This window comes from Mesoplodon bidens (genome assembly GCF_964165515.1).
Source record: "Mesoplodon bidens genome assembly, chromosome: 7".
NCBI lineage: Eukaryota > Metazoa > Chordata > Mammalia > Artiodactyla > Ziphiidae > Mesoplodon > Mesoplodon bidens.
Window position 1 is genome coordinate 2,379,431 of NC_138164.1, and position 19,318 is coordinate 2,398,748.

Here is a 19,318-nt window from a genome sequence, read left to right on the forward strand (position 1 = left end):
TCTCCTCATTATACCCAGGGGCAGAAATGTTCAATTACTGCTAGACTAAAGGCATTTTCCAAACTCTCAAAATGGTTCGCACATGTAAAAATAGACTTTCTTTCTTTTATTTTTGCATCTGGAGTCCCCAAATTGTGGAAGCTCCCTTCTCTTCTCCTACACTTTCAAATTTCCCAGCTACTCTGGCCAAGTCCTCATCAAAAATCTGTCTGCATGCATTTCCCTCTCTAGCTACACTGAGTATGTTTTATGGCCTGAGGCTAAATTCACAAACACAGTGTCCTGATCCTGGCTATAACGCTGGAAATAGCAACTTAGCCACGGTAGGTACAATGTTGCCTCCAATGTAATCATTCTTTGGCAGAGTACAAAGTACTTTTACATCCACCCTGTCTCATGTGATTCTTGCAGCAAATTGATGAGATAGATGATCTTACCCATTCTCCACTTTAAAGATCAGGCCTCCAGGGTCGGAAATGGTCTGGTGACTTGCCTCAGGATAGAGAGCTAGGGAGTGATGGAGAGTCAGACGCCTCAGCCAGGTTCTAAGTCCTGGTCTTGGGTGCTCCTCAGGATGCGCAAAGGTAAATTTTTCAGTGGGGAGGGAGGGTTGCTTCCACTGAATTCTCATAATTGTCTGTGACCATAAAAAGCCTGAGAAATGCTGCTGAGTACACCAGCTTCCCCAGGCAGTCCCCCTCGAGATGTGCTCTTCAGTGCTATGCATCCTTTCCACTTGTACTTGTGTAAATGTCACATGATCATTGCCGGGCCTCTCAGGCACAGGTGGAAAGGCTTGCTGAGAGGCCCTGTAGGGAAAACTGCTCAACCAGAAACACCTCTGCTCAGCTGTCCAGCTTGCTTTGTGCTGCTTATTGCATTTTTTGGACAACAAAGGATAGAAATGATGGGAAACCTGACCAGGGGAGTATTTCTGAAAGTGGGCATGGACCACTTGCATCAAAATCACATGAGATGATTTTGCTACAGATTTTCTTGTCCTACTGACTCAGAATCTTTGGGAACTCAGAAACATGAATTTCTAACAATACTCCAGCTGGGTCACACACCCACCAAAGTTTGAAAAGCACTGGGGTATATAGCCGGGTATCCAGGACCAGCTGCATAACTTGTGCATCTCAATGCAAAACGCAAATGCAGAGCCCTTTGTTCAAGGACTATTAAGAATTTCAAGATGGTGAGAGCAGGGCATTTAACAAGTGCAGGGTCCTATGCGAATAAACACACACCCTGAAGGGATGTCCCACATTTCTGTGCTTGTAACTCTCTTCGGGATCTTACTTAAATATGCATTCTGATTTGGAAGGTCTGGGGTGGGGCCTGAGAGTCTGCATTTTTCATAAGCTCCCAGGAGATGACAATGCTGATGGCCCCCAGACCATCACTTAAGCAGCATAAACCTAGAGGGAATTGTATGCACATGAGGGTTTGAGAAGCACTGAGCTAGCCCTTCACTATGTGAAATTGTGACCAGAAAACCAGCAGATCATCGCTTGGGAGCTTGTTTGAAACACAGACTCAGGCCCCAACTCAGATGTAATGAACGAATCTGCATTTTCATAAGCTCTCCAGTAGCCAGGATGCACATGTGGTCTGGACTGGTCTAGAGTGAACTCCAAGACTTGCTGTCAGCTGTGATAACAATATCCTGAACATACCATGAGACTGAGCAGGAGGTAGGGAAGAGCAGCCAATGGAGGCAGCTGGACCTCCCTGATGCTGTACTTTCCTTGCACACCTGATGCTCTTCCTCTCAGGCTACCTCATTAAAATGTGGATTTGAACCACCGTGGTGTGAACTCCCTTAAGAACAACACACTCCACAGCTCGTTTTGCTAGCAATGTACCTGGGATGTCATTCATATTCATGACTTTAAGGGCAGTCACTGCTCTGAATTTTGCTTGGATGCAAGGGGAGGAATTGGTTAAATTCATATTCACAACTGATGTTTACTGAATGCATATTACTATATGCTAGGTATCCTGTGAGTCTATGATATGTGCTTTTTTTTTACATCTTTATTGGAGTATAATTGCTTTACAATGGTGTGTTGGTTTCTGCTTTATAACAAAGTGAATCAGCTATACATATACATATATCCCCATATCTCGTCCCTCTTGCATCTCCCTCCCTCCCATCCTCCCTATCCCACCCCTCTAGGTGGTCACACCTATGCTATGCGGCTGCTTCCCACTAGCTATCTATTTTACATTTGGTAGTGTATATATGTCCATGCCACTCTCTAGCTTTGTCACAGCTTACCCTTCCCCCTCCCCATATCCTCAAGTCCATTCTCCAGTAGATCTGTGTCTTTATTGCTGTCTTACCCCTAGGTTCTTCATGACACTTTTTTTTCTTATGTGTGTTACTTTATCATCTTAAAAACTTGGTTGCATTCACTTATTATTGCCAATTTACAGATGAGGTTAACTGAATCTAAGAAATATTATCCAAATGAACTAAGATCACCCTGCAGAACCAAGATCCAAACCCAGCTTTTGTTTGTTTGCTTATTTTTCCCCAAAGTCGGTGATCTTAAATGTCCTTATCCAGGGCTTCCCAAAAGTCCCTACAACATCTAAATTCAACTATCTGTAAGTCCTGACAAAGTACAGATTGCTGGACCACTGCCTGGTCTGGGGACCCCAGTTTGAGAACCATTCACTTAGACATTTCTCTGGTTTCTGGTGACATGAGAGCCGCAGCACAGGTGGGCACTAGGAAGTGACTCGCATTTGAAACACTTTTCCACTACTTTACGGGAGAGAACTTTCTTGCAACCAATGTGCCCTGGGAAGCCAGAAGCAGAGTCCCATTTATTTTGTCCTCCAGCAGCTGAAATTTGACCAAACACCAGGTGAATGGCAGTGGGGCAGGAAATGCTGATCAACAACCTCTAAACTGCTTGAATCATTGTTTCTGATGCCCACATCGGGGGCATTTCACAGCCTCTCGGTGAACACGAGAGGACTGTCCTGGGCTTCCTTGTGAGTGTCTAATGACTGGAAATTGAATGAAACGGAAGTGGTCTCACCACACTGCACCGCACTACAGGGCCAAAGATGTTCATTTGGAGAAGCACTCATGCTCCAACACAGCCAATTTCACCACAGTTATGCGGCCCCTGTGATATACTACACTGAAAAGCTGGCATAGCTTCCGCCCTGGTTTGGGGCACATCGAAGGTCATGATGAGATATCCAAACTGTCACTGCTGGATATCAGTCTTGCTGTGTCTCCACGGAATTAATGTGGCTTCTGAGAGATGAATCACAAAGGTAACTTGGTGGCCACCTCCTGCCACCTCCTCATACCTGCCCTCATCTATCTGTCTCATTTACAGAATGATACACAGGAGACAATTCTCCAAGTATTAAAAACAAAGTGGACACGAGCATAACTGCACTCTCAGGCGGACCTGATGCCTTGGTTAGTGGGGAGTTGGTGGGGAGACCAGGTGGGAAATTCAGTCAACAGGTTCCCTTTTTCCAGAGACAGCCCTTAGTTCACTTCTACAGAATTACTCCTAAAACACACGTATTTCATGCTATCTCAGCTCCCTCAGGAAGGGGATCAGCTATAAGATGAACTGGAAGTGAGTAAGGTTTCAAACTCAACCCTCCCTAACTAATCCAGGTAAGTGTAACAAGACATGGCCACTTGCCACTGAGGAAAGAGTCAAAGGTCAGCCTAAGGCAGGCCAGGAAGAGAAGTGGAGGGTCAGAAAGGATTGGAGATGCCCTGGCCCAACCCTGAAGATATCCACCCCTTCCCCCCAACAGTCCTGAGATGCACTAGGCACCAACCCTGAGCATCGTCTCCTCCGTCCATCCCACCACATGTGCAAAGAACAGAGGAACAACCTCTGCACAAACAGGGCTTCTGGATTGAGCCCTGGAACTCCCCAAACTCCAAACATGTCTCTTCTCAGAGCCTCAATGCCCGACCTCACTTGCGTGCATACTCGAGCCAGGGGCCATCAACTTTCCCTATATCTGTAAGCGGCCCTCCCCTCCCACCGGGCTGGCGGCTCTCCCCTCCTGTGTGTGGACCCCATGGACAGCCCACAGCCTGGCCTATGCAACATCCTGACAGAATCCAGACAGAGAGAGAGCGCCTGGGAGGGACAGGCTTGTTTACCATTTCACTGCTGAGCTAGTGTCCTGCTCAGTCTGTCTGTCTGCACCCTGCTCCCTTCCTTGGAGAAGCTTCTTCTTACAGAGAATAGGCCTGTTTGAACACAGGCCGTCAAGGGCATCCAGCCTGCGCAGATCATGAGTGCATCCTCTTTGATGATGAGAAGCCTCAGGTATGGCTGACCAGAAGGGGACCATCCACATGCAGCCACACCAGAACACGCACTTGAGCACAGATCACGGTGGAGAGAACTGACACACCTGAAATTTTCTGCAGCTGCACCGATTGTGCCAAAGCTCTAAAAATGCAGCCCTCTGTGCCCTTCATCTCCTGCTGATGAATAGTGGCTTTATTACAGTTGCTGCATTTGTACATAGAGGAATAGCAAAAAAAATGATTAAGCAAGGCCAGGATGAGTGAGGCAGAGATAAAACATGAGAGTGTGGACTCGGGGCCTCGAGCTACTTTTGGATTTTAGAGGAAAGGAGAAAAAGAGACAGAGACAGAGAGAGAAAGAAGAACCTGGAAATTGGAAGAAAAATAAAGCAGAAGTATCTGCTCGGCACCTTCTAAAGACAGACAAAGAGAGTGCTGAAATAAAGAGAAGGATTATTGAAGAAAGAGGGAACAATTCCGGCTTGCCCTCTCTTAAACGCACCTGCCTGAAGATCTGAGGACTCTAATGGACCAGGACAGTGAGTATTCCAACCATCCCTTCTCTCAAATGGCCCTTTAACTGCCGTTGAAAAGCAACACGTCTCCAGCAACATTTGAGCCGACAGAGAAGTAAGTGTTTCTGCCCTTCGTTGCTCCTGATCACAATCTCCTCTTATCGCTCAGAAATTGTCCAGCGGTCCAGCTGCCCCCTAAGTTTTGTTTCTCTGAGCGTTTGGCTTGTGCCCGGCCCCTCCCCTCAAGTTTCACAGCAAAGCATCACAGGTGGTCGGCTCGGAAGTACTGACACCCAGCTCCATGGAGTTGGCCTGTGCATCTTCCAGGTCTGCTTCTGCAGGAAACCAACAAACAGACAAACCAGGATGCTTCATCACCGACCTGCAGAAAACTCAGCAAAAACCACCTGTCCCCTGAGCTCTTTACTGGAGGAGCAGGCTGACCTGTGGGGTTGCTAATTTTAACCCTGTTGGAATCTCAGCTCGTGTTACTATGTATGAAATTGGCTTGGGTTACCTAGAGACACAAACACTGAACTCACATGATCCACACTGGCCTCACATCTCTCAACCACTACTGTTTTTGCTTCACGTGGAAAATGGGATGTGTGCTATGGAATCTCTCTTAGTCATGAAAATAAGGCCAAGGCTGATCACGCCTCGGGAGAAGCAGAAGGAGAGCTTATGATAGACGGGAAAGGACCAGAGGAAACCTCAGCTGTGTCCATGGTGCCCCGTGCGTCCACACTGCTGGTGGAGGGCGGTGAGGAGGAAAGAGCCAGGCCCTGAAGTCGGGCGGCTGGAATCCAAGTGCCAGCTCCGTTCTCCTGCCTCTCAACACGTCACCCGACCTCACTGAGTTTCACTTAACTCGCCTGGACCGGAAATAAAATTTCCTCCTGCATGGGGTTAATGGGAAGATTAAACAGAAGCATGCATGTAAACGCGTTGCTTGGTATGGAGTAGAAACTCAGCAAATAATGGATCACACAATCTATCATACACATGGCCTTCTCAGATCTACATGTTCATTACATTGCTCAGTAGATGGTAACTCCCAGAAAGGCAAGGGCCATACCTGTTTTTCTCATGTGCCTTTATATGTCATATTGAGTAAAAAATAAGCACTCAATAAATATCTATTGACTGATTAATTTTTTTAATTAAAATCTCCCACCTTTCACAAACTCCTGAGAAATGAAAGGGCAGGAGCCCATGTCCAGTAAAGGCCCAGGCCATGAGTCAGCGCCAACCTTCACTTAGAAACACGCCCCCTGCACACACACCCCTGCACACATGCTTGCTCTTTGTGGGAATCTGTCACCTTTCACCGCTCTCATGTCCTGGGGATGAATCAAGAAGGCCTGGCTGTGTGGACCTCTGAGGAGGGCTCTCGATAAACCCACCCACCCCTCTGTCCATCCTGTAAGAGTCGGATGACGCGGCACCATCGCAAAGCAGACTTGCCAAGTCAGGCAGGCCGTGACTCCTCTGAGATAAATGGTGCGCCACTGAGATCTGTACTGGTGACAAAGCCCAATACTAATTCCACTGCTGGAGGAGGCTTGGGGTTGTTCAATAGGTCATTGTTCATCTGTAAGCTACAGCACCCGAAGGCCATTTCTTTATTTCATAGCAGGGTGTTACATCCATGTGGTGAGAAAGGAAGAGCTCTGGATTGACTGATGATCCTGGTGAAGCGGCATCTGGATCCTGTTTTGGGCCACAGACCAAAGCAGTGGCGCCTTTTTCTCCCTCGGTGACCAGAGCCAGGCAGCCCAGGGAGGGGGGCGGTTTCTTTACATTCCCTCCCTTAACGTATCCAAATAGTCCAAACACAGATGAGGGTCTCCTGAGCCCCTGCGTGGGGACCAACGTTTCCCAGGGGAGAGAGCCCAGAAGGGCTGAGAGGTTAGTGGAAATTCACTTTGGACTTCACCTGCCCTTTGACCCTGGGCTCCAGGGAACAATCTCCTGCAAAGCCCCATCTCACCTCCCACCCCACATGCTCCAGATGGGACAGGAACTGGATATACTGGACGGCTTCTCACTGTTTCCAGAGCACACCGTTCATTATCAGAATTCAGGGACGCCCTGTACTGGGAACTCCCTTCTCTATTGTTTATTAGATACATTCCTATTTCCCTATCAGAGGCAACATTAGATGTTATTTTGTATGTGAACCATACTTCCTCTGCACATTTTAATCCCCCATGAATGTTCGCTAGACATACTTTATCCTGGTGTGGGTTGACGGCAGTCTGTCCATCCCCCATCTACCTGTAATATGGTGGGGGGAGGAGGCATATACCAGGTGTTTCTCTATTGCAAGGATTCTTGGTTACTTTCAAGGCAATCTGGGTCTTGTGAGAGTTAAGGTGGCCTTTGAGGTGGGAAGGAGCTTGCTAAATACAACAGAGCAGGGCACAGCATTTCAGGCAGAGGGAATGGCACAACAAAAGTACAGTGGGGCTGTGAAAAGATACCAGCGTGTTTGAGGAAGGATGGAAATTTGGTCTGTGCCGAGTGTAAGGCTTTGGTAGAAGAGAAAAGTTAGGCGAGTTGAGGCCAGTGAATGAGTGTCCTACTCTTTCTGTGCCACCTCCATCCACTGTAGACTGATCAGCGTGGGGTCACATCAGCTGGCTCCCCGACCTCTGGCCTCCCACTGAGGTCAGCTGATGGGAAGGAGAGGGGATGCCACAGGCCGTCCACGTCCCTGGCAGAAGTCACAGCTCCTGGCTGGGGTCCTCTGTCCCTGGTGGGAGCCGAGATCTCCTCTTTTCTTCACTTGAGTCCTGGAGGTATTAGCCCCTCCCTCTTGTTCCAGCCCCGGGGTCATGACTAACCCTTGTGGTCTTTCCTGCACTTTGGCTGCACCTTTGTAAGTATCCACATTATTAAACTCTCCTCCAACTGCCCAGTTTGAGTGTGCCATCTTTTCCCTGCAGGAACTATTGCAGCACCCATGTGACAGACTGTTTCCTTTATCTTGAGGACAAGAAGGACCAGAGAACCAAAGTGAAGAGCTCTGCAATGGCCACCTGAAAGAATCACCAAATCACAGAGGACCACGAAGGCACCAAGCCTAAGCTCCTCCCCCTTCTACAGTGGGTGGCCCTCCGGGGGAGCGAGGAGTTGGGGAGAAGAAACCGGATCCTGGAAAATAAATCTCTGCTCCTTGTCTGTGTCTCCGATCCTTTCATCCTGTCCTGACAGCTAGACTATGTAAAGTCCACACCTGAGATGGGGTTTCATCCTGGAGGTGGTGGACCAGCTGGCAGGATAGCAGCAGGGGGATGCTGTCCAACCCAGACACTGTTTATAGTTACACTTTGAAAACCAAGACTCACTCAGGTAAACTGGGATTGACGGTGCCTACTAGGATGCCCTGTCATGCTGGAAGAGGGGTCTGGGAAGTACCTGGCTCCTCTCGAGCCCAGGGCTGGGGAAGATGTGCCAGCCTGGCAGGCCCTGTGCCTAAGAGGCAGCTCAGACGAAGCATCTGTGTCCCTCCGAGTCCCATCGCTGGGGCTAGTTCCCGCTCCAGCTCCCTGTCTGGACACACTTGAATCGAGCCTGGATTCTGCCTCCAAAGCCCCTCCTTTCATCACAAAGAACCCCCTAGAGTGAGGACTTGAACCACCAGTGTGGGGAGGACCTCAGGGCTTAGGAGGCAAAACCACACCCTGGAGCAGGGAGGCGCAGGACCTGGTGCTGCATCCACGGGGACGTCCTCTCCTGTGTGGGGCACGGCTGCAGTCAGCCAGCCCAGCCCCTCGGGGCCCTCGTGTCGTGCCTGCTGCTGCCAGGTTTCTGTGCCTCTAAGAGCCTACACCTGCCGCTCTCCCTGGAGGTTGTCTCCAGGCTGTTGTGCCTGGGAATGTGTGCGTTCCTAGGGTGGCGGCAGCGGGCTGGCTGCAGGAGCAGGTGGCCGAGTCTCACTGCAGGTCCCGTGGGAGCCACCCTCAGGACACCTGCCTGAAACTGAGCCTCCACTTGGCTTCCTGCCCTTCCTGGCTGCCCCCCACTTCTGCGGTCTCTCTCGGGGGACACTCCCTTAAGAAGTCACTTCCACACAAATTCGCATCTCAGGGCCTGCTTCTGGGGCTCCAGGACTAAGACAATCCTCTTTGTAATCTCACAAACGTTTTGCGATTGGGAGGACAGCCCCTTAAGAAAGGTCGCGTGAGACGCTCGGAGGCTGCAGAGAAGAGCTGGGTACCGGGTGGAGTCGGGAGGGAGGGGGGCTGAGAAGAGCCTTCAGCCAGAGGACACGGGGAGCAGGGACCACCCAGGGTGCCGACACCACAGCACGGTTGCCAGGGCAATCCAGCCAGGCCAGAGCGCCCAAAGGGACTCCTGCTGGAGGTGTCAGGAGGGTGGAGGTGGAGGAAGGCACGCAGACTGGAAGTCCTGGCAGCGGGGAGTGAGCCCTGAGCTCTCCTTGAACTGAACATACACGTGCACGAGCAGAGGGAAGGAAAGGGAGTCCAGAGATGCGGCCGTGGCCACGGGGCCTGTGTTCAGGGTCTGGTCTGACAGACGCAGAGGAAGCCACGGTCACTGTGGAGGCCCTGGAGGGGCTGCTCTCATCTGCGGCCAGTTAGGAAGGTTGGGGCAGCAGGACCGTATCACGAAAACCACATTTGAGGATTTTCAGGATTTCACGCAGGAGAGAGATCAGGGGAGACAGAGTGCTGTCAACTGCCAGAGACAAGGTGAATGCCGACGTTTCCCTTCCCAGGAGGGGTTTCCTCCCACAGTGTGCTGGGGCTCACTGCTAGCGTCAGACATCTGACCCGACACTGTCCTACGGAGACAAGACCTACTGAACCTGGGCCGACAGGAGGGCTGTTCAGGGCATCGGTGGTCACAGGATCCCTCCCCCTTCCTCAGGCCTGGTCAGCAGCCTTTCCTCTCACAAGGCTCCTATTCCAGGCCCGTCCTTCTCTTTCCCATAATGTGAACTTCACTTCTAGTTGTCACCTCCAAAGACGTAGATAATCTGAGGTGTAGAAAAACTATTCACTTGTTTGACAAACGTTCATTGAAGATCTGTTATGCACCAGGCAGGGTGTTAAGCACTTAAGGGGTGTGAAACAGGGTGAATGAGACAGACACACACATTCTGCTCCCGCGAAGAAGAGCTAAGACAGATCACTATTGAGCATGAGGACTCTTATGAGTGGATACTATGGGGTTTTGTACAGAAAATAAACAGGTGTTGAGGAACCCACTGTGGTCTAAGCGACCAGGAAAGGTATTTTGCTGAGAACTTTGCAGATGGTGTATATTTGCTGCTTGGAGGGACCTGCGAGATCACCTATAGATATGGACCCTAGAGACACAGACGTGCAGCTGCTTCCTTCTTAAGCCTATGGCTATGCAGCTGTTTAGTTCAAAAAAGAGTGGGGATGGGAACTTGCATCTCTGGAGTCCTTAACCTGTGTTTTCTGGGGTTGGTGGATTTGAAGAAAGGTTCTCCACAGAGCATTCTGAAAGCTTGACAATGCACCGGGTATCACTCAGATTTTAACACGATCTCTCCCATCTGGAAGCTGCCATGCACTGGTATATTTCACCTACTAGGACCTCAGCTTGCACGTTCATATTGAAGAGAAGCAGTGGCCTTGCCCCAAGCTGCTGGCCTGACTTCCACGGAGTCCAGCTAGCTAGGTCCTCGTCTTATTATCTAATCGGCTGTGACAAGCCTAGGTTCCCAGTCTTTCTGTGACTCAGTTTTCCTATGTGTCAAATGGGGAAAAAACTAGTCTGTCCACTCAATCCCTATGGCGGTCAGAGGGTCAAAGTAACATACAAGGGAAAAGTATAAAGGACTCTGGAAAAACAGGGAGGTGTTAATATTTACTATCTTCTGTGTGAAAATACAGATGTCCCCTCTCTTCAATATTATTTTCCAAGTAACTAAATACATGCCTACATCACCCCGCTCAACATTATACATTTATTTACTGTGCTTCTACACCGGTGAGGATGCTGTGCTCACTTTTTAGAACAAAACATCTTCCTTACTGTCTATATTTTAGGGGCTTATCCTACAAAGAAGATCAGAGCCACTTAAATGAAAGAAAGCAGGGTACCTGCACGGGCAATTCAGTGACAAACACTGGATGGACACGGAAGAGATGGATGCAGTCTTAACCCTGAAAGCACAATGCCGAGCCCTGAACCAGAAGCAGAGAGCTCTTGAGAGAGGGGTGCTCTCCGTCCCTCTGGCCACCTCCCCAAGCAGCAACAGGAGCAGGCACAGCCCTGACGGGTGAGGGGGGCTGGGGGAGGAGGCGGCCGGGGTGCAGATGCAAAGATGCAGCCACAGAGTCAGCCCTCTCTTGGCTGGAGCTACATCAGCTGATCCTAGCGAAGCAATGTCCTTCCACCAACCCTGGGCAAGTAAGTATGCAAGTCCTTTACAGAACCCCCTGGTGCCTTTGTGATACTCTCTAGTAGCTGGTCTCTGTAGGAAGGGATTCTCACTGGGCTGGAGGAGAGCTCCTTCTTCCCCCGCATAAATTACTCGCTGATCTTGACCCTTCAACAAGCAGCTCAAATCATCCATAATCTCACTCAAGTGGGCCCCCTTCTGAATCCAGACAATGGGGTGCGGGGGGAGATTCCGACCTTACCTCACCTGGATGGTGGCCATGCCGGCCTCTCTTAACCTCCAGCCTCCACCCTCTCCTTCTGCTGGAAGGACCTTTCTAGCAAATCCATTTGAGACTCATTTGTTCCAAAGCCTTCACTGGTGTCCACAGCCCTCCACAGGAAGGGCCAACAGTTCAGAACAGCTCACCAGGATGCCCCACCCTCATCAGACCCATCGCCTTGCACAGAAGCTGTATCACAGGATGTGCTTGCGGGTTTCTTGCAGTTTCTGCTATGTGGATGCTCTCCCGGGACTCCAAACCATGTCCCACGCTGCCCCATCTGTCTCCCCACCTCCTCGCCACACACACCTTTCCTTCCAAGGCTCCCTTCCATCTGCCAGGTCTACGCTGACGCCCCCAGCCCACAGCACCTCTGTCCCATCCATCTCCAGGCCACATGGCTACTGTGAAGGCAAAGCCTGTGCATTTTCTTTATGTTTTTTTTTAACCCTCAGCCCTGTCATGCCCAGCACGGTACCTAGCCCATCCTTGCCTTCGGTCAGTGAATGTCTGCTGCCCGAAGGGAAGGCACACTGCAGGCACACTCTGAGACCAAGCCAAACATGGGAACCTCTCCAACTGTTCTCCATGGTGACTCAGACCAGGCTGCCAGGGGCATGCTACATGTGGCACACGGCGAGCCACACCACCAGAGGTCACCATGTCACAGCTCAGGCTCCACGAAAACTTGCGAAGTGAGAAGGGAGGATGCAGCAGACATCTCATAAGAGTTTTGGGTTGTTTTCGTTAATTAACCAGAAAAATAATAGCTCAAACTTTCTGATGCACAATAGCATGCAAAATCCTTTCACGAATAATTATATCTCATGGAATCATCAAAACAAAGCCAGAGGCAGAGACAAATCTCTAACCTCAGACCCAGGACCCTAAAACGTGTGATTTCTGGCAAGTCACTTCACCTCTCTGACCCTCAGTTTCCTCATCTGTGCAAGACAAGCAGTCTCTGTGGGAACCCCAGCATGGCGGGACTCCCCAGGTCCGCTGCCTGAGCCCCCATAACTATTTCCCATCCTCTGGCAGGCAGGGCTGTCTGACACTCTTAACTGTCCCTCTCCTTGCCAAGGTGAACAGAGAGAGGAAGGGTTAGCAGGTTAGAACAGAAAGTGGAGCAAAACTGGGAAGGCAAAAGTGCCAATTACTGAAATGCAATAAATGCAAACATGCCTTCACTTCTTATGCAAATTCTTGAGAGAAAGAGGGGTATAAGTGCAAAGGAGCACATTTAGTTTCACCTCTAAGAAGACTCAAATAATATGAATTAGAATTTAAATGCATTGAGTAAAATCAGCAACAGGATGGCTCCTTTGACGGTAATTATCAAGAGAATCACAGAAAGTCGGAGGATGAAAGTGTAGGATCTCCTTCCTTCCACTTGGAGACTGGACTCTTCCAGGCTCCCTGACCTTGTGGCTTTCTCTGCCCTATACGGTATGTCCTAGCATCTCCTCAACAAAGCTGACCTGTTCTCACCTCTGAGCCTTTGTTTGTTTCCCCATTAATCAACAGATTCCAGATGCAGTGGTCCCGCCTTCCAGAGTAAGCCCCTCTTCTTTGTCATCCCTGGGTTCCTTTCTCCTTCTGAGAATGGTACTAAAAGGCAGCTCCACTCCTAGAGTCCTAACAGGCTCTGGAATTGGGTTCTTCTAATTAAGACCAGGATGCCCTATGGTAGTTTTAGCTTCATCAAAACCAGTTTAAAATGTTCAGTGAACAGCAGAACACCCAGAGAGAAAGGGGGTGGCAATACAGTTATCTGCAGAAGCTAAGAGTATTCTCAGTGAAAAGCCTGAGCCAAACGGCTCAGAAAATTCAGGAACAGGGGGTGGAGCAGAGGAAGGAAGGGTCAGGGAAGCAGCCACACTGCTGTCTGAGCATTGTTCGCTGCTTCCAGGGACGAGGCTGCTCACTTCTGGTACCTCCCGTACTTTTTACCTTCTTCCTCCTTGCCTTTCTGTAGAGTGATGCACACTCCAATTTGGGATGCCTGGTGGAGGGAGGCAGCTATTGTGTCTGTGCTGAAGAAAAACAAGGATAATAACAACAGAAGTCCAATTTTCATGTCCTGGCAAGTCTCCCTCCCATGACTTTGACGAAGAGCAGACAGGATGCTGTAGAGTCATCCAAAGCTGGCCTTGCTTCTAGGTAGGCATAGGAAACCCACCTAAGGTCTGTATTTAGGAGTTCCACCTGAAAATATATTTCTACTGTCTTCAAAATGAGACTAGAAACCCACATGGTCTAAGTGATTGGGTCAAGTTTCCCAGAGTTCTGATATACAGGCTCACTGAGAAACCACAAAGCTGAACTCAGACTCCCAGGGTCTGTTTGCGGCCCCTTTGTTATCTTCCTGGGGGTAAAGTCAGACACCTTGGATCAATAGTCGTGCAAGAGGCTGGAAAAGTACGTTCTATGTTCTATGTTGGCTCTAAAACTGTCTTTAGAGACCCAACAGTAACAATGCTTCTCACACAATCATGTGCATTACACAGTATTGCCCTTTTGAGAAATGCACATAGTTTTGGACACCAAGTCCCTCTATGATGACCTCTGAACTTCTCTTTTAGAATACATGGCCAAACAGGAGACATGGAAACAACCTAAATGTCCATCAACAGAGTGGATAAAGAAGATGTGGTACATATATACAATGGACTGTTACTCAGCCATAAAAAGGAACGAAATTGGGTCATTTGTAGAGACGTGGATGGACCTAGAGACTGTCATACAGAGTGAAGTAAGTCAGAAAGAGAAAAGCAAATATCATATATTAACACATATATGTGGAATCTAGAAAAATGGTACAGATGAACCAGTTTGCAAGGCAGAAATAAAGACACAGATGTAGAGAACAAACGTATGGACACCAAGAGGGGAAAGTGGGGTGGTGGTGGTAGGATGAACTGGGAGATTGGGACTGACATATATACACTGATGTGTATAAAATAGATAACTAATAAGAACCTGCTGTATAGCACAGGGAACTCCATTGCGCTGTACAGTAGAACACAACACTGTAAAATAACTATACCCCAATTTAAAAAAGAATACATGGCTAAACAGATGCTACCTCACCGCCCTCCCTCCGCCCCCATGCTGCTTTGGCAAACTGTACTTTCCCAGGAGCGTTTTGTAAAGAAGAGGCTTTGGTGCCATCAACACCAACTTATCCCAAGGAAACCTTCCCAGCACTGTCCTTGGTGATCTCCAGCCTCACCAGCTGTCTCTATCTATGTGATCTCCTGGCAAGTCAGTTTGGTTGGGTGAACTCCTACACCCACAACTATAACCCACTGGAAGATTTTTTGTGGTTCTTGTTCCTGTATGAAGGAGCTCTAAACCTATACAGTGTAGAGTCAGTCCACACTAGCCGGAGAAGGTCCCTGGAGGAGCAGCTCCTGCCCTTTTGCTCTCTGCAGCCCCTGAGTAGTTCCTAAATTCTACTTCTGAGAGAGTGAGCTGGACTTGCAAGAGGTGAGATGTAACATTTTGCATGCATATGCAAAAGACATTTATTATCTGTAGGACATTGTTTAGAAATTACTCTACTATTTGATTTGTGATAAGTGATCAGTAAACATATTTATCAAAGTAAATAAAACCCGTAGAGTGACTTCAACTGGATTCACATACATTAGTGTCTGGGAAACCTGAAAAGCCATCCTAAGAGGACCTGGTGTGTCACGTGCCATGTATATCTCCTCTTCACCTCCCTCTCGCCCACCCCTCTGCACTCAGACCTCACCTACAACGCTGTCCAGCCTTCCTCCAAGTGCAAACTGCTGGTCACAAGCAGGGGAAAGTGAGGGACATATGGGTGAGCTTGCCCAAACACAAGAACACCATTTGTCCACAAAAGCTTGAAAAGAGTGTCAAGCTTTTGGAAGGTAAATTCCTAGGGGAGAATCCTGCTGGGTTCATCACTTCCCAGAAGAAGGGTGGTGCTTGGGCCAGAGCTAGGCTCTGGAACTGCAGACCATAAACGTAAACATCACTAAGCCCACCAGGATGACATCCTTTCTCCTATTAATAACATCTTCTTCCATTCTGCTCGCCCCAGAAAATGAAATGAATGAGGCTTGGCTGCAAGTGTAGGGGAGAATAAAACCCAGGATGGCAATAAATCGGAGTGCAGAGTGGCAGGCATTGTAATCCGCCAGAATGACGCTCTGGCTCAAGGAAAAGAACCTCTTTGGGGAACCAGTGAAGGGAATCGATGCCCATAAAAGCATCCAAGACATCAGCAGCAGCAGGAAAAAGAGATACTGTTGACTGGGACATGCAGCAGATTGCAGGTTGTAAAACAAAATAGAAAGTCATTAAGCGGTGGGCAAAGGGCAGGATTGCACGATGCGGATGTCATGGGAGACCACGTTATAGGGCACAGGACTCGCCATCAGTCAGAAGGTCAGAATCGCCAAGACTCTGTCTGCACAGGCCCGGGATCCTGTACAAAGGCCCTTCTCCATGCACAAATGCGGATAGAGGAGAGATGGTTAGTATTTATTGCCTCTTACGTAATAGGTCTATTTGGAAACACATTCTGACTGGCTTATCAGGGTATTAATATATCCCAGGCATATTGAGCTGTATTCATTTAGGGTTTGGGTTGCTTGAACCAAAGACTTTCCTGGGAAATACGCCAAGGTATGTTTTCTGGAACTAGTCCCCTTTTCTGCCTCATTTCCACCTTTTAATCCAGCAGAGGGCAGAGTCAACCCATAAGACTCAGGCTCAGGGACCCTGTGGGGCAGTTCTAGGAGAAGATGTCCTGGGAGAAGGGGTCAGAAAAGCAAAGACATGAATCAACTCTTCATCCTGTCAGGTGGATATGGGGCTGGATGCTTTCTGGAGCTCTCAGGACAAAAGAGTGGGAGCAGGGAGGGCCAAAGAGGAGCCAGTTAAAGTGCCCTGAATGTGCCCTGACTCAGTTTCCCAGCCTGTCTGGGGAGCAGACTCATGAATCATTTCCATCACACCTCGTAAGTTAAATCAGGCTTCACAGAGTGCAGGGAGCACCTCTGATGACAAAGGAGGGGGAGCTGGGAAAGCGGCAGGATGAGAGGTTGAGACCAGAGAAAAGCAGAAAACAAGGCAGGTTCCAAGGGCTTCCATCAGCTGCCCCTCGCCGGCCTCTCTCTCTCCTCCCCGCCTGCACAGCTCTTTCTCCCCCTGCGTTCCAATGCTCGCCCTCTGTCTCCTTTCCTTTCTCTGGCTGCCTTGGCTACCCTCTCCAGCAACTCTGTCTTGGGAAAAATAAAAGTAAAACCCAAAACAACTCCTCTGGGGGAAAACGACAGCAGCTGCTTCCTCCCCCTCTGCTGCGCCCCCCACAGCGGTCGCTGGGAAGGCAGGCGCACAGCCAGCGCTGGGGAGAGCGTTGATTTCCAATCCGATGGCTGCATTTTGTCAGCCTCTGCACACACACCGCAAACAGCTCGGCCCCATCTATCACAGAGCAGAAGGGGTGATGGAAGGAATAAAAAGGATTCACCTCTGTCTCCCGGAACGAATGGCTGGTGCAGGTGTCTCTATCCCTTCCCGGCTCTGTCCCTGCACCTCGCCACCTCCCCACCTCCCCATTGAGGAGTCACCGGCCACAGCTGGGCTGCAGCTCTACTGTCCGCAGTGCTCTAGCACCTACAGATTCCATCCACCAGACTCTTCTTCTGGGAAGAACGGATGCATTCAGGATGCTCTTGATCTTGGCTGTCTGTATTTCTGTTTCCAACCACACACATTCACTTGTGCACACAGATGGCCAACCCCCCACTGAAATGGGTCTCCCACCACCCACCCCCTTCATGCAAGAGTGCTTGTGGGGACTCTCGGTGCTTAGCACGTGTGATGTTGCACCTTTCCTGGGCTGTGTTCCTCCCTCCGCAGCCTAGACCACCTCCCTCTCTCCCTCCCTCTCTCCCCCCCGCCCGGACACACACACACACACACACACACACACACACACGCTACAGTCTCTTCTACCTTCCTGCATCCTGTGGGTGCCTGTGATATGTGATTTAGTCTCACTCTCTCTGGTATCATTGGAAATATCCTTTATTTATTTATCATCACTAAGTTGCCAAAAAATAATTTGCAACCCTACTGAGGGCCAGTCAATGTGCTAAGGGCTGGGTACACAAAGGGGAATAGGACAGGGTGCCTGCGTGCTGTGTGGCCAAAGGCAGGGCGTGTTTGGGGCGGTGTTAATGCTTCCGAGCTTGGAGCTTGAAATGCACGTCAGACACAGTTGTGGAACTCAAAAAAAAAAAAAAAAACATTGCATTTTATAATTAGACCCCCAACCCCAAATTCCAAATAAGTTTCACAGATTTTTTTTTTTCGATAAATAAAGCTGTGAACCATTACTGAGCGTGTCTGCAGAGCAGGATTTGGGTAGGAATCAGATGTGTGAAAAGCCTGGACGGGTGAGCAAAGGCACCTTCATGAAGGGTCTTCCATGTCACTGACCCTGAGGAATCTGAAATGTAACTTATGGTTCAAAGGGTTTCAAACAGGAAGGAATGCGCTCAGATCTGTGTCCTGAGACAGCCTCGCTGCCACAGGAGAGCAGACTGAGGGGAAGCAGAGAGCACCTGCTTCCAGAGCACCCAGTGGTCCATGCCACCAGGTCTGCCGGCCTGAGGTAGGGCAGGGCCCGAGCTGGAGTGGAGGGACGGACACGAGGGATGTTCCCCCGGAATGGGGAGTGCGGGAGGGGCGGGGAAGGGAGGAAGGTACAGTAGCAAGAGCAGCACACAAGTCCTGGGCGCCAGCGGGCACGGGGCACGGGGCACCAGGACTCTGCACTCTCTCCACCCGCCCAGCCGCCCTGCCAGGCCATGAACAGCGATGTGTCCACTTCATGTATTTCTGGTGGCCTCCCTCCAGGAGACCCCTACTCTGTAGCCAGGTCCCGCTGGCCTCTGGCTGGAGTGACGGGGTGACAGCAGGGACCTCGAACAAGGGATGGGCCATGGCTGCAGGGGCCTCCGTCTGGGACATTAATGTCACATGCCGCCCTCCGAGTAGTCCCACGGGCTGGCCCTGCTTCCTCACCCAGCCCATCGAAGCCCGTGGGACGGGGGCCTCTCAGCTGAGCCTCAGAGGCAGTTCCCGCCAGCTGGTGCCCTGGCAGGTGGGCAGACACCTGTTGACAGGCGAACGGGACATGCACACCTACGGCCCCTCCAGGAGGAAGGGCTGCGGGTCGCCTCAAGAGCACTGTCCTCAGCTCTTCTGCACTCAGACAGCTCGCATCAGCTTTCTCCGTGGCGCTGTGCAATGAGACCCATAGACAGCTCATCACCGGAGCTTTGACAAGCAGGTGGGTCTCCCGGTGAGTCTTGCAGGGACGTGTCCGGTTTGGGAGAGATGGCAGATTCACCTCCGGGCACACATTCGTGTGGAAGCACACAGGTGTGCCCCCTCCCCGCCACACAGGCGGTCATCTATCCACCCTTCTCCCCAAACCACTCGGCACCCTCCAGCCCCTTCGCTGTCATCGCGTGGACAGTGCATTTTACATGAAGCTGTAAAACCTGATGACAGCTTCCCTTGTCAGTGTGGCCCTCGCTCTGATCCCTTGGTGATTTACAGCACTGACCCTCCGGCGTTGAGCAGCCTCATTACAAATGAGAGAAAAGAGACAGAAAGAAGCAAAGCAGGGAGTCATGATGGAGAAACAGGGGCGGCTGACAGGACGGGGCTCAGGTGGGAAAGAGAAAAGCTGTACGGGAAGGCCAGAGAGGGATACCACAAGGATGTGATGTTTTAATGGGAAGAAAGGAGAAAACATAGAGACA

The 19,318-nt window shown here is 50.1% G+C and overlaps 1 protein-coding gene across 7 annotated transcripts in view; it reads right to left on the reverse strand.

The window, feature by feature from the left end:
* The window catches only part of NTM (neurotrimin), a 395,378-nt gene that overhangs the window by 184,041 nt on the left and 192,019 nt on the right, over nucleotides 1-19,318 (reverse strand). The window lies entirely within an intron of this gene.